Consider the following 13,574-nt stretch of genomic DNA (forward strand, 5'->3'; position numbering starts at 1 on the left):
CTTAATATCACACACCATTTCTGATTTCGTTACTTCCGGCTCTCTGCCCTCTAAAGCCTCCAACCTTATCGTTCCCCAGCCTCGCACGGTCCAATTTTATCTTCGCCCTCAAATCCACAAACAGAACTATCCTGGCAGACCCATTGTTTCCGCTTGTTCATGTCCCACTTAATTAATTTCCACATACCTCGACTCCAGCCTATCCACCCCTGGTCTAATACCTCCCTACCTATGTCCAAGACACCTCACACACTCTTCGCCTCTTCAATGACTTCCGTTTTCCAGGCACCCACTCCCTCATTTTTACTATGGATGGATGTCCAGTCACTCTACACCTCCATCCCCCACGAGGAAGGTCTCAAAACCCTCCGTTTCTTCCTCGGCCGCAGAATCAGCCAATTTCCGTCTACTAATGTAATTATGCTCCTACAGCTTACCACCTTAGCAAAAGGATTTGAGTATAGGAGCAGGGAGGTTCTACTGCAGTTGTACAGGGTCTTGGTGAGACCACACCTGGAGTATTGCGTACAGTTTTGGTCTCCTAATCTGAGGAAGGACATTCTTGCCATAGAGGGAGTACAGAGAAGGTTCACCAGACTGATTCCTGGGATGTCAGGACTTTCATATGAAGAAAGACTGGATAGACTCGGTTTGTACTCGCTAGAATTTAGAAGATTGAGGGGGGATCTTATAGAAACTTACAAAATTCTTAAGGGGTTGGACAGGCTAGATGCAGGAAGATTGTTCCCGATGTTGGGGAAGTCCAGAACAAGGGGTCACAGCTTAAGGATAAGGGGGAAATCTTTTAGGACCGAGATGAGGAAAACATTTTTCACAGAGAGTGGTGAGTCTCTGGAATTCTCTGCCACAGAAGGTAGTTGAGGCCAGTTCATTGGCTATATTTAAGAGGGAGTTAGATGCGGCCCTTGTGGCTAAAGGGATCAGGGGGTATGGAGAGAAGGCATGTACAGGATACTGAGTTGGATGATCAGCCATGGTCATATTGAATGGCGGTGCAGGATCGAAGGGCCGAATGGCCTACTCCTGCACCTATTTTCTATGTTTAGTTCAATAAAACACTGAGTCAAGCACTGGATCAACTATTCTTTATTCTTCCCAAGCACAAACAAACTTCCTATACAATACCAAACGCACCGCGGGTCCGATCCTTGTCTCTACCCGTCCAAGCCCTTCAGCCTCGTGCGAGCAGACACCTCCAGCAAGCCAGCACGGTCCCAAGTGCTCTCCCGGAAGATCGGCTCTGATCCATGTGGGGTTCACTCTTTTATAGGGCATCAGACCTGTGGCGCAAAACTACATGGGGAGGCAGCCCCTACAAGCCAATCACAAATATCGATCATATTATAGTTATTGACAATTCCCTAACCCAATCACAAAGTACCCCATAAATATTGTTTCCACAGACGCTTCTAGATGGAAGACAGTTAACTAAATGTCGCCATCTAGAATTAAATGTAGACAAAACGAAGGAGATGGTTGTCGACTTCAGGAGGGCGCAGCCAAAGCATACACCCCTCAACATCAGTGGCACTGCAGTGGAGAGAGTGGAGAGCATAAAGTTCCTCGGTGTGCAAATTACAGACAGCCTCACCTGGTCCAGGAACACCACTGGGACCGTCAAACGAGCCCATCAGCGACTGCACTTCCTGAGGAAACTAAAACAGGCCTCACTCCCCACCAACATCCTCAGGACTTTCTACAGGGGTACGGTGGAGTCTGTACTCACGTACTGCATAAATACGTGGTACTCCACCTGCAACTGCTCGGACAGGAAGGCTCTGCAGAGGGTAGTGAGGGGAGCAGAGAGGATCATTGGCGTCTCCCTACCCTCGGTACAAGAACTGTTCCAGAGCCGATGTCTGAAAAAAGCTCAGAGAATTGCTAAGGACAAACTGCACCCCCTCCACATACACCTGGATCTCCTGCCATCAGACAAGAGATATCGAAGCATCAAAGCCCGGACTACAAGACTGCTAAACAGCTTCCTACCACAGGCTGTGAGGCTGCTAAACAGTCACTCTGTACTCACAGTCACTTGATTCTGCGGCTGGCACGGACACTTTAATAACTGGCACTGGCCACTTTAATAACTGGCACTGGCCACTCAAATCAGCTGCCCCGGACATTTTTATGATTGGTTTATTGTATTTTAACGTTGTGTTTTATCTGCTTTTAACTATTTATTTATACTGTTCCATCAGGGACTGGATTGTTTTTAGTGTTATTATGTGTGAAACGTTTTAAATGTCATGTGCGATGTTCCGCTATTCCCTGGGAAACGTCTTTTCATGTTGCATTGTACAACTGTTGCTTGCAAGATGACAATAAAGGTTGATTGATTGATTGATTGATAAAGTAAGAAACATTTCCCCCAGGTTGTATAAACAATTTGAACAAGGCTTCACACGTTAATCAATCATCAGATGACAGCACAAACACTCTGCAACATAATTAACAATCTATATTACTAAAAGTCTGATCTTGACCACTTCCTGTTGTTCTGTATATTGATTTTAGTAAAATCGCTGCCACTTACGGCTGTGATTTTTGGCCATCTTACTCAGAGTCCCCCTCTGCTGCGCAGGACATGAGTATTTTTCCCATAGATGAAACATAAAAGTGTTATTAGTGTTTAAAAAATGTTGAGATTCTCTCTCCTGAAGGCCACGCCCCTTCCGCAGGGTCTATAAAACCCGGAAGTGTTGAGTGTCTCAGACAGTCTCTGCAAGATGGGGGAAGTGAGAGAAGCATCCCTGGCATCCAACATGCGCAAAGCACAGCAAATGGTTGGTGGTGGTTGGTTTGAAATAAAGCACAGCAAATGGTTGGTGGTGGTTGGTTTGAAATAAAGCACAGCAAATGGTTGGTGGTGGTTGGTTTGAAATAAAGCACAGCAAATGGTTGGTGGTGGTTGGTTTGAAATGGCAAATGATTAAAAGTCTAAACTTGACAACTTCCTGTTTGCACTGTATATTGATTTTAGATAAAACGCTACCACTTACGGCTGTGATTTTTGGCCATCTTACTCAGTCCCCCTCCACTCATCAGGTGCAGAGAATTCTTCCCATCAATGAAAAATAAAAGTATTATTAGTGTTTAAAAAATGTTGAGAATCTCTCTCCTGTCAATCACGGCATGAAGGCCACGCCCCTTCCGGTGGGAGGGGGAGGGATTATAAAACCCGGAAGTGTGGGTGTGGCCCAGTCTCTGCAAGATGGGGGAGGAAAGGTCACGACTCTGTCTGAGCTGTGAATCAACTGAACACACTGAATGTCTACTGAATTGGACATCCAGTGGCGCTGTTGCTAGCTGCCTCCGCCTTCAGTCCGATATCTTTTTGTTATGTTTCAAGAGCGTTTTTTGTGTTTTTTTTAATGTCTTTATGTGGGGGAAGAGGGTACGGTAAGGGGGATAACGTCCTTCAGTCGCTTCTTGGAGAGGATACGACTATTATTCGAGTCGCATACCTCGCCCCCCCCCCACCCCCCCGCGGCCTACCTCCTGGATTGGCGCGGCCTTGCCTGCCGGGACCGGCCAGAGCTCCAGCAGCGGCGGCGCAGCGCTGGATACATCGCGGGGCGGGCGATGCCTTACCGGGGATCGCCGTTTGGAGCTCCGGAGTGCTGGATCTGCTGCACCGACATCGCGGAGCTGTGGTTCGCTGAGCTCCCAACACGGGCGGCGCTGACCAACATCGCGGAGTCCTGCGACTCCGCCCGGCTCGGCCTGTGGACTTTGGGAGCCGCGGACTCCGGTGGGAGGTGGCTGATCTGGAGGTCCAGGCCACTGAGGATGTTCTCCGTCGGGGTTTCATCGTTCCCGGCGAGAGGGCCTGAGCTTCGGGCCGCCCGTGGAGGCGACTGCGGGTGCTCGGGAGGCCCCGACCACGTGTGAACATCTGGGAAGATCGGTGGGGAGGCTGGCTGGACTATGGTACCTTCCTAACTTTGGTGCTGCTGTGGGGTTATGTTGTGTCCTGGACTTCTGTGTTTGTGCTTTTTTTTTAAATATGTTTATTTATTTATTATTTATTTTTATGTTACTTGACTGTAAGTAAAATCCATTTCGTTGTCTCTTATGAGATAATGACTAAATTGAATAAAGAAAGAAAAAAGAAAAGGAAGAACTGTGAGTGTGGTGTTTAGTGTGGTTTTATGGTGGTTTCACCCAGCTTGAAATGGTATGAAACTGCATTTGAATGTGGTGGCCTTGCACCCTGCTTGAAGTGGTATGAAACTGCACTTGAATTTGGTGGCCTTGCACCCTGCTTGAAATGGTAGGAAACTGCATTTGAATTTGGTGGACTTGCACCCTGCTTGAAATGGAATTTCAAGGAATAGCCGTGAGTCAACTGCCAGCCTACCAGCCGTGAGTGAGCTGCCAGCACATCAGGCTTGTGTGACTGAGCTGCCACCCCAAGAATCCATTTGGCCCACAATGTCCATATTAGCTCTCTGGAAACCAGTCCCTTCAGCCCACAACACCCAAACTAGCGCTCCAGAAAGCCCCCCACTGGCCACCAATATTGAAATTGGTGGAGAGGTGGAATATTGCGTGCTGGAACAGCCCTCCCGTGTGAACATGGGACTTAGTCTAGTACCTTTATACACCCCCCTCTATAACGAATCCTAATCATGCATTTGCAGACCTGCTCAGCTCTTCTGCAAAACCCTCATACATATTAACAAAAGGAAGGACATCTGGACCTCTGGACCTCGCCTTATTCTCAACTTCCATCTAGGGTCCAGACTCCTTAGAGCCGTGACTTCCAGCTTGCAACTTTCACAGAAAGAGGCCAAACAGGCCCTGCAAATACAAAGATCCTCCATTTTGTGACATATTTTATTTAGCCAATATTAACACCACACTCTCCTCTGCCTAGCAGAGCTGGTCCTTACCCTTAACAACTTCTCCTTTGACCCCTCCCAATTCCTCCAAATCCAAGGCATAGATATGGGCACCCCCAGCTATGCCTGCTTCTTTGGAGGGCACGTCAAACAATCACTGTTCCAAGCGTACACTGGCCTCAATCCCAGAACTGTACCTCAACTACATTGCTACCTCCTGCACCCATGCAGAACTCACTGACTTCATCAACTTCATGACTAATTTCCAACCTGCACTCAAATTCACTTGGACCATCTCCGACATCTCCCTCCCATTTCTAGATCTCACCGTCCCCATCACAGGAAACAATTGACTGACATCTAATACAAACCCACTGACTTCCATCGCTATCTAGACTACACATCTTCCCACCCTGCTTCCAGTAAAGACTTTTCCCATGCTCCCAATTCCTCCGTCTATGCCGCATCTGTGCCCAGGATGAGGTTTTCCATACCGGGTCATCGAAGATGTCCTCATTCTTTAGGGAACGGGGGCTTCCCCTCTTCGATTACAGATGAGGCTCGCACTAGGGTCTCCTCGATATCCTGCAGCTCCGCTCTTGCTCCACCTCTCCCCCATTCATAACATGGACAGAGTCCCCCTTGTCCTCACCCTCCACCGCATCAGCCGTCGCATACAGCGTTTAATCCTCCAAAATTTTTGCCACCTCCAACGGAATTCCACTACTGGCCACATGTTCCCATCTCCACCCCTTTCTGCTTTCTGCAAAGACCGTTTCCTCCGCAACTCCCTGGTCAACTCGTTCCTTCCCACCCTAAACACCCCCTCCCCAGATACTTTCGCCTGCGACCACAGGAGATGCAACACCTGTCCCTTTACCTCCCTCCTCGACTCCATCCAAGGACCCCAAGTCTTTTCAGGTGAGGCAGAGTTTCACTTGAACCTCCTCCAACCACAACTACTGTATCCGCTGTTCCATGTGTCAACTCCTGTAAATCGGAGAGACCAAGCGCAAGCTTGGTGATTGTTTCGCTGAACACCTCCTCTCAGTCCGCCTTAACCTACCTGATCTCAAGGTTGCTCCGCACTTTAACTCTCCCTCCCATTCCCAATCTGACCTTTCTGTCCCGGGCCTCCTCCATTGTCAGAGTGAGGCCCAGCACAAATTGGAGCAACTGCATCTTATATTTCGCCTGGGTAACTTACACTCCAGCGGTATGAACATTGAGTGTGGGAAAGAACTGGACATGCTGGTTTAAATTGGAGGTAGACACAAAATGCTCGAGTAACTCAGCGGGACAGGCAGCATCTCTGGAGAGAAGGAATGGGCACTTCTTCAGTCTGAAGAAGGGTCTCGACACAAAACATGACCCATTCCTTCTCTTTAGAGATGCTGCCAGTCCGCTGAGTTACTCCAGCATTTTATGTACCTTCGGTATGAACATTGACTTCTCTAACTTCAAGAAGCCCTTGCTTTCCCTTCCCCCACCAGTCTTACTGTCTCCGACTACATTCTATCTCTGTCCCACCCATTCCCCTAACATCAGTCTGAAGAAGGGTCTCGACCTGAAATATCACCCATTCCTTCTCTCCAGAAATGCTGCCTGTCCCACTGATTTACTCCAGCATTTTGTGTCTACCTTTGATTTAAACCATAATCTGCAGTTCTTTCCTACACAATAGACAGTAGGTGCAGGAGTAGGCCATTCGGCCCTTCGAGCCAGCACCGCCACTCAATGTGATCATGGCTGATCATCCCCAATCAGTACCCCGTTCCTGCCTTCTCCCCATATCCCCTGACTGCTATTTTTAAGAGCCCTATCTAGCTCTCTCTTGAAAGCATCCAGAGAACCTGCCTCCACCGCCCTCTGAGGCAGAGAAATCCACAGACTCACCACTCTCTGTGAGAAAAAGTGTTTCCTCGTCTCCTTTCTAAGTGGCTTACTCTTTATTCTTAAACTGTGGCCCCTGGTTCTGGACTCCCCCAACATCGGTAACATGTTTCATGCCTCTAGCGTGTCCAAGCCCTTAACAATCTTATATGTTTCAATGAGATATCCTCTCATCCTTCTAAACTCCAGAGTGTACAAGCCCAGCTGCTCCATTCTCTCAGCATATGACAGTCCCGCCATCCCGGGAATAAACCTTGTAAATCTACGCTGCACTCCTTCGATAGCAAGAATGTCCTTCCTCAAATTAGGGGACTAAAACTGCACACAATACTCCAGGTGTGGTCTCACTAGGGCTCTGTACAACTGCAGAAGGACCTCTTTGCTCCTATATTCGATTCCTCTTGTTATAAAGGCCAACATGCCATTCACTTTCTTCACTGCCTGCTGTACCTGCATGCTTACTTTCATAGTGGAGTCTGAAGAAGGGTTTCGGCCCGAAACGTCGCCTATTTCCTTCGCTCCATAGATGCTGCTGCACCCGCTGAGTTTCTCCAGCAATTTTGTGTACCTGCTTACTTTCATAGACTGATGTACAAGGACCCCCAGATCCCATTGTACTTCCCCTTTTCCCAACTTGATGCCATTTAGATAGTAATCTGCCTTCCTGTTTTTGCTACCAAAGTGGATAACCTCACATTTATCTGCATTAAACTTAATCTGCCATGCATCTGCCCATTCCCTCAACCTGTCCGTCACCCTGCATTCTCATAGTATCCTCCTCACAGTTCACACTGCCACTAAGCTTTGTGTCATCTGCAAATTTGCTAATGTTACTTTGAATCCCTTCATCCAAATCATTGATGTATATTGTAAATAGCTGCCGTCCCAGCACCGAGCCTTGCGGTACCCCATTAGTCACTGCCTGCCATTCTGAAAGGGACCCGTTAATCCCTACTCTTTGTTTCCTGTCTGCCAACCACTTCTCTATCCATGTCAGCACTCTATCCCCAATACCATGTGCCCTAATTTTGCCCACTAATCTCCTATGTGGGACCTTTTCAAATGCTTTCTGAAAGTCCAGGTACACTACATCCACTGGCTCTCCTTTGTCCATTTTCCTAGTTACATCTTCAAAAAATTCCAGAAGATTAGTCAAGCATGATTTCCCCTTCGTAAATCCATGCTGACTCGGACCGATCCTGTTACTGCTATCCAAATGTTCGGCTGTCTCATCTTTTATAGTTGACTCCAGCATCTTCCCCACCACCGATGTCAGGCTAACTGGTCTATAATTCCCTGTTTTCTCTCTCCCACCTTTCTTAAAAAGTGGGATAACATTAGCTACCCTCCAATCTACAGGAACTGATCCTGAGTCTATAGAACATTGGAAAATTATCACCAATGCATCCACGATTTCTCGAGCCACTTCCTTAAGTACCCTGGGATGCAGGATCTTAACGGGCCTGTTAAGCTGCAGGAAGTAAGATTCTCATTGTCCTATTGATGGAACATATGCCATTAAACAATTTTGACTATAAAAAGCATGAAGGAAGCCCATCCTTGGGTCCTTGCAGTACATGGTACCGTTAAATACTGTACTCCAATTTGTAATTTACTGTAAATAAGCCATTGCGAATGGGGTGGGAAGGACACTAATGGATTCCTTTTTAAGTGTTTTGAATGATTCATTTAATATAATAAGTAATTGACGACTGACACTTTAAATAAATATGGTTACTTTTTTCAAAAATAAATATATTTAGTTATTTAAAATAAGGTTGTTCTTAGGGGATTGAATTTACACTGGTATTTACACTGCTTTTACCAGTCAATAACAGTATTCAAGCTTTACGAAGCACCCCCAAGCAAAATCTGAATAATTGTTTTAGTTTAGTTTAAAGAAATAGGCCAGTCGGCCCACTGAGTCCGAACCGACCAGCGATCCTTGCACATTAACACTATTCCACACCAGGGACAATTTACAATTTAACCAAGCCAATTAACCTACAAACATGTACGTCTTTGGATTGTGAGAGGAAACCGGAGCTCCTGGGGAAACCCCACACAGGTCACGGGGAGAACATACAAACTCCATATAGACAGCACCCACAGTCAGGATAGAACCTGGGACTTAGCCTCTGTAAGGCCGCAACTCTACCGCTTGCGCCACCATGCCATTATTTTAAGCAAATTACAATTTTTTTAAAACTTCTGGTGCAAAATATTATTGGCTCATGGCACATTTTACATTTTGTCATACGTCAATAGTTTGTGAAAACACAGAGGAAAAGTAGAACTTGGCACGATTTATACCAGCATTACTGATCACAATCAGAAGAATCTTCATGGCTTGGTTCATTTGCACCAACTAATTTTGAGCATGATCCCAAGTGAATTAATAGAGGTCATTGAGATTGATGGACTTAAGTGTATATCTTTCCATAGCCCAGTACAGCATCCCTGGCATCAAACATGCCCAAATGCCAGCAATGGGAATATTAACACCCAAAATGTATTTCTGGTGAGATATTCAAATCACAACTGGCAATTATATCACAGAAAACAATAGCTTTTAATAATATTAAAGGCTGAAACTGAGTTTTACTGAAAGAGTCTTGCATGTCCCTCCTGCAGTTAATGGCAGAGTTCTATACATCTACAGTGTATTGTCAAACACACCCTAGGCAATCGGACACAAGTCCCTGAGTGAAGTAATCACACAAGCTACTTTTTGTACTTTGTCACCATAACCTCACCAGAAACAAATTGTATGCGTGAACATCACCATTACTGGCGTTTGGTCGTTAAATATCAGGGATGCAGAACTTGGGTGCAAAAAGTGATCACACTAAAAGGTCCATCATCATTAATGAATAGCTGGTTTCAATAGATTGGCCCTCAAAATAAGTACCAAGAAAATTATTTCGAGAAATATTTCCCTAGTATGATTGTGCAATTGGTTTATTTTCCAAAAGACTAAAGCATTTTATCTTTACATGATCAAAAACTAAATGACTGGCAGAGCCATACTGTACAAGTTGATCAAGTGCATGATCGCCAAGTGGTGTTAAGGTACATTAAAAAAAGTCATCCCATCAATTTCTGAGGAAAATGTGGTATTCAACAACAGAATTTGATTTAGATGCAGTGAAGTTTTAACAATAATTTGCAATTACTCAATAATTAACAACTATTTCAAATTGGAGATATTAAGGGGTGAAGCCAAGAAAACAGAACTACATGCCAAGAGGATTGTGAGATAACTGAAATTGTTTCAAGTCTGTGTAGTAAAAGTCACTGTTCAAATCTATTCACACTGATTCAAATATCTCTTCTTTATTGCTTATTGAAGTCAATTTTCAAGCCTGTTTATGAATGCTTATTCCTGCTTTAAGTACATCACCTGAAAAAATATAACCTTCTCAAGTGTCATCTACATTGTACATTGACAGCAAACCAAAAAGCCAGATCAACTGATATTGAATGATAATAATAAATTACTTCTACTTTGCCAGATAATGTGGAAAAAGTTAGCAATTAGCATGACTGACAATTAATTGATGTTCATTATTCCAATGAATCTATTGAATTACTGTTTTGTAGATTGTTACTGCATATAGTTGATGGTTGATTGTAGAAATAAACTATATAGGTTTGCTAGAATACAATCAAATATAAATGCAACTTAAAATCTATATTTATCACAATAATATCCTTAAAGATTAATGTCTTCATTTACAATATTTGATTTTCTTAGCAGATACAAGTAATCAAAATATGCCAAAAATATAAAATCTTCATATTGTAAATCACTGTTTCTGGCAATGCAAAATCTGAAAATTACAGGTTATCATATCTTCCGTGTAAACACCTGAAAATATTGCAATCTGTTACCGAATTCAAATATGCATGTAGTCAGCTTTTCTGCAAAGATCTGTGAATTCTAAGTAAACATAACATCCAGTATTGGATGTAGTATTACTATTAAGAATCCAACCGTGCCTTTTTTTTTTTAAAGGGGTAAATGCAAGCAGGGAGGATTGCTGCAATGAGGTTGAGATAGACTGTGAGATTGTTATTATTATTATTATAATATAATAAAACCCATAATAAATTATAATTGCACAGAAGAATTTGCTTAGTTCTACAACGCATGCTCAGGGTACGAAAAGAGACTTAAAGATTGGTTACATTTAAACTTTGTCTGTTTTTAAAGAGGGACAGTGGCCTAAACCTGATTGAGATTTTGTGAGGCCGGACAGGGCAATGGCAATTAAAACAGAGCTTTCTTAAATCAAACAACATAAAACACTATACATACCCATCAGTTTGAGATGCGGGGACAGCGAAGGGGTTGAGAGGGGAACACGGTTAAAAGAAACGCAGCCGCTTTCGACAAGAGTTTCCCATTTGTGTTGTATTTCCCCCCTGCCTGCCCGCCCGCCCGCCTCCCAGTGTCAGGAAACTCCGCTCTGCCACAGCGACCGAGCCCCGAACACGCGCCCGAGCGCCGCACTTCCGCAACGCCTTCGGGAACTTTCGGCCGCCTTCGGACGGGGCTCGGGCTGGACTCGGCGAGGAAGCCGAAGGCAGGCGGGAGTCGGGAGGACTCGGGCGCACTCGGAAACATGGAGCGAGAGAGTCGGTTGAGGTCCAAGACTCGAGGCCGGGTCCGGTCCATCAGAAGAAGTTGGCTGCGACCAGCAGTTGTCGTGGCAATTGACCTTCCATACATGACGGAAGATTCAATGGTAGGGATAAAAGTAAGAAAGGCAATTGGGATGTCTGAGTTGTACACGTTGAGATACTGACTGCAAAAGAGCGAAGATTTAGGAAGTCTTCTATCATCAAAAGATCATTGCATCCAACTTCAAACGCTGCCTGGTGGGCAAAGGCTCTGCTGGTACGTCAAAGGCGATGGTGAATTGCACTATCGGTATGTGCCTTTTGTGGACCAATGCTCCTGAGATGTGGGTAGGAGTCCATGCTTTCCAATATCTTATTATAGACCTTTATAAGTAGAAGGTGTGGTATCTCAAGGGCCTGTCCCACTATGGCGACCTTAATTGCGAGTTTAGGGGAGTTTGCGCTCGCCACTATCTTGCAGCATGGTCGACAAGTGGTCGTAGGTGGTCACTGGTAAAGGGGCTGTCCCACTTGGGCGACCTAATCCGCGAGTTAAGAAGAGTGTCTTCGACCTTTAAGCCCGAGGGCACTCGCCTGGAAAGCCTTGAGCTGGATCGAGCGTCCGCGTTGAAACCGCGAGCTGGATCGACCGACACACACACACACACACACACACACACACACACACACACACACACAGAGCAAAGGCGGGGGCCAGGGAAAGCGGGGGAGCGCTGTCTGAAATTCACACCCGCTATGAAGAGGAATGTAAAACGGCTGCACAGTAACGGTAAGTCCTTTAGAGAACGCTGAGGGGGGGAGTGGGGGAGAGAGGGATGGGGAGGGGGAGGGAGGTGTGGGGGAGGGGAGGAGGGAGGGGAGGAGGGAGATGGGGTAGAGGGGTGGGGGAGAGGGAAGGTGAGTGGGAGAGACAGGGATGGGAGGGGGAGGAGAGGGAGAGGGTGAAGAGAGGGGGAGGAGAGAGAGATGGGGAGGGGAGAGAGGTGGGGGGGGATGAGGAGGGGGGAGAGGAGGAGGGAGGGGGAAGAATGTGGAGGGAGGGGGAAGAGTGTGGAGGGAGGGGGAGAGGGGAGGGGGGAAAGAGTGGGGGGGGGGAGAGTGGGGAGGGTCAGAGGGGTGGGGGGAGAGGGGAGGGAGGGGGAGGGGGAGAGGGGTGGTGGAGGGAGAGGGGTGGAGTGAGGGAGAGAAGTGGAAGAGGGGAGGGAGGGGTAGGGGGAGTGGTGGAAGAGGGACAGAGGGGTAGGGGAAGGGGGTGGGGGGAGAGAGGGAAGGGGGTGGGGTAGAGAGCGAAGGGGGGTGGGGGAGAGAGGGATGGGTGGGAAAAGGAGAGGGGTGAGGAGAGGGAAACATAGAAATTAGGTGCAGGAGTAACTAAATAGCGACCCCACTCCATTGCACAACGAGTTCAAAAGAACCAAATTTTACTCGCAGAACATTTTTCAACATGCTGAAAAAATTTCCGCGACCTAGCTGAGGCCACGAGTATTCGGAAACTTCCCTCGAGCATGAAGGTGAGTTCCAGCGACTTCATAGGACCTCATAGGACCACGTGTCGACCATGCTGCGAGTTTGAAGGTCTAAAACGCTCTTCTAAACTTGCAGATTAGGTCGCCCAAGCGGGACAGTCCCACTGCAGCGACCTAATTGGTGAGTTTAGTAAAGTTTGAAAAAGTGTCATGTTGAAGACCTCCTTCGACTATGTATTGAATTGAATTTCCTTTATTGTCATTCAGACCTTTTCGTGCCTGCAGTCATACATACAATAATACAATAATAAACAACAGTAAACACAAATTAACATCCACCACAGTGAGTCCACCAAGCACCTCCTCACTGTGATGGAGGCAAAAATCTTACGGCTGCAGTCTCTTCCCTCCTCTTCTCCCTCTGCACTGAGGCGATACCCCACCGGGCGATGGCAAAATCAGTCCCATGGCTCACCGAGCTCCGCGAACGGGCCGGCTCAACCACCGCGGCCCGGGGTGGTCGGAGCTGCCACCCTCCAGTCCAGCGGACGCAACCGCTGACGACGTCGTCCACTGGCCCGCGGCTGAACCCCGGACTCAGGTCACCGCCGCCAGAACGCCATCTCAGCCACCGGAGCACCGTTCCAGCCCCGAGCCGGATCGCCCTCACGTGAGTGCCATTCCACCTTCGGGCTGGGCC

The 13,574-nt window shown here is 46.8% G+C and overlaps 1 protein-coding gene across 3 annotated transcripts in view; it reads right to left on the minus strand.

Annotated features, from left to right (window-relative positions):
• Positions 1 to 11,269, minus strand: part of zdhhc7 (zinc finger DHHC-type palmitoyltransferase 7) — a 68,278-nt gene extending 57,009 nt beyond the window's left edge. The window contains exon 1 of one of the 3 annotated variants that reach the window (XM_033035799.1): positions 11,083 to 11,269. The gene's annotated coding sequence lies outside the window, so the exon portion shown is untranslated. The remainder of the gene's footprint in view (positions 1 to 11,082) is intronic. The other 2 variants (XM_033035802.1, XM_033035800.1) reach the window with 2 other exon arrangements.
• Positions 11,270 to 13,574: the final 2,305 nt, after the last annotated feature.

The sequence above is a fragment of the Amblyraja radiata genome, chromosome 17 (genome assembly GCF_010909765.2).
Source record: "Amblyraja radiata isolate CabotCenter1 chromosome 17, sAmbRad1.1.pri, whole genome shotgun sequence".
Classification (NCBI taxonomy): Eukaryota; Metazoa; Chordata; class Chondrichthyes; order Rajiformes; family Rajidae; genus Amblyraja; species Amblyraja radiata.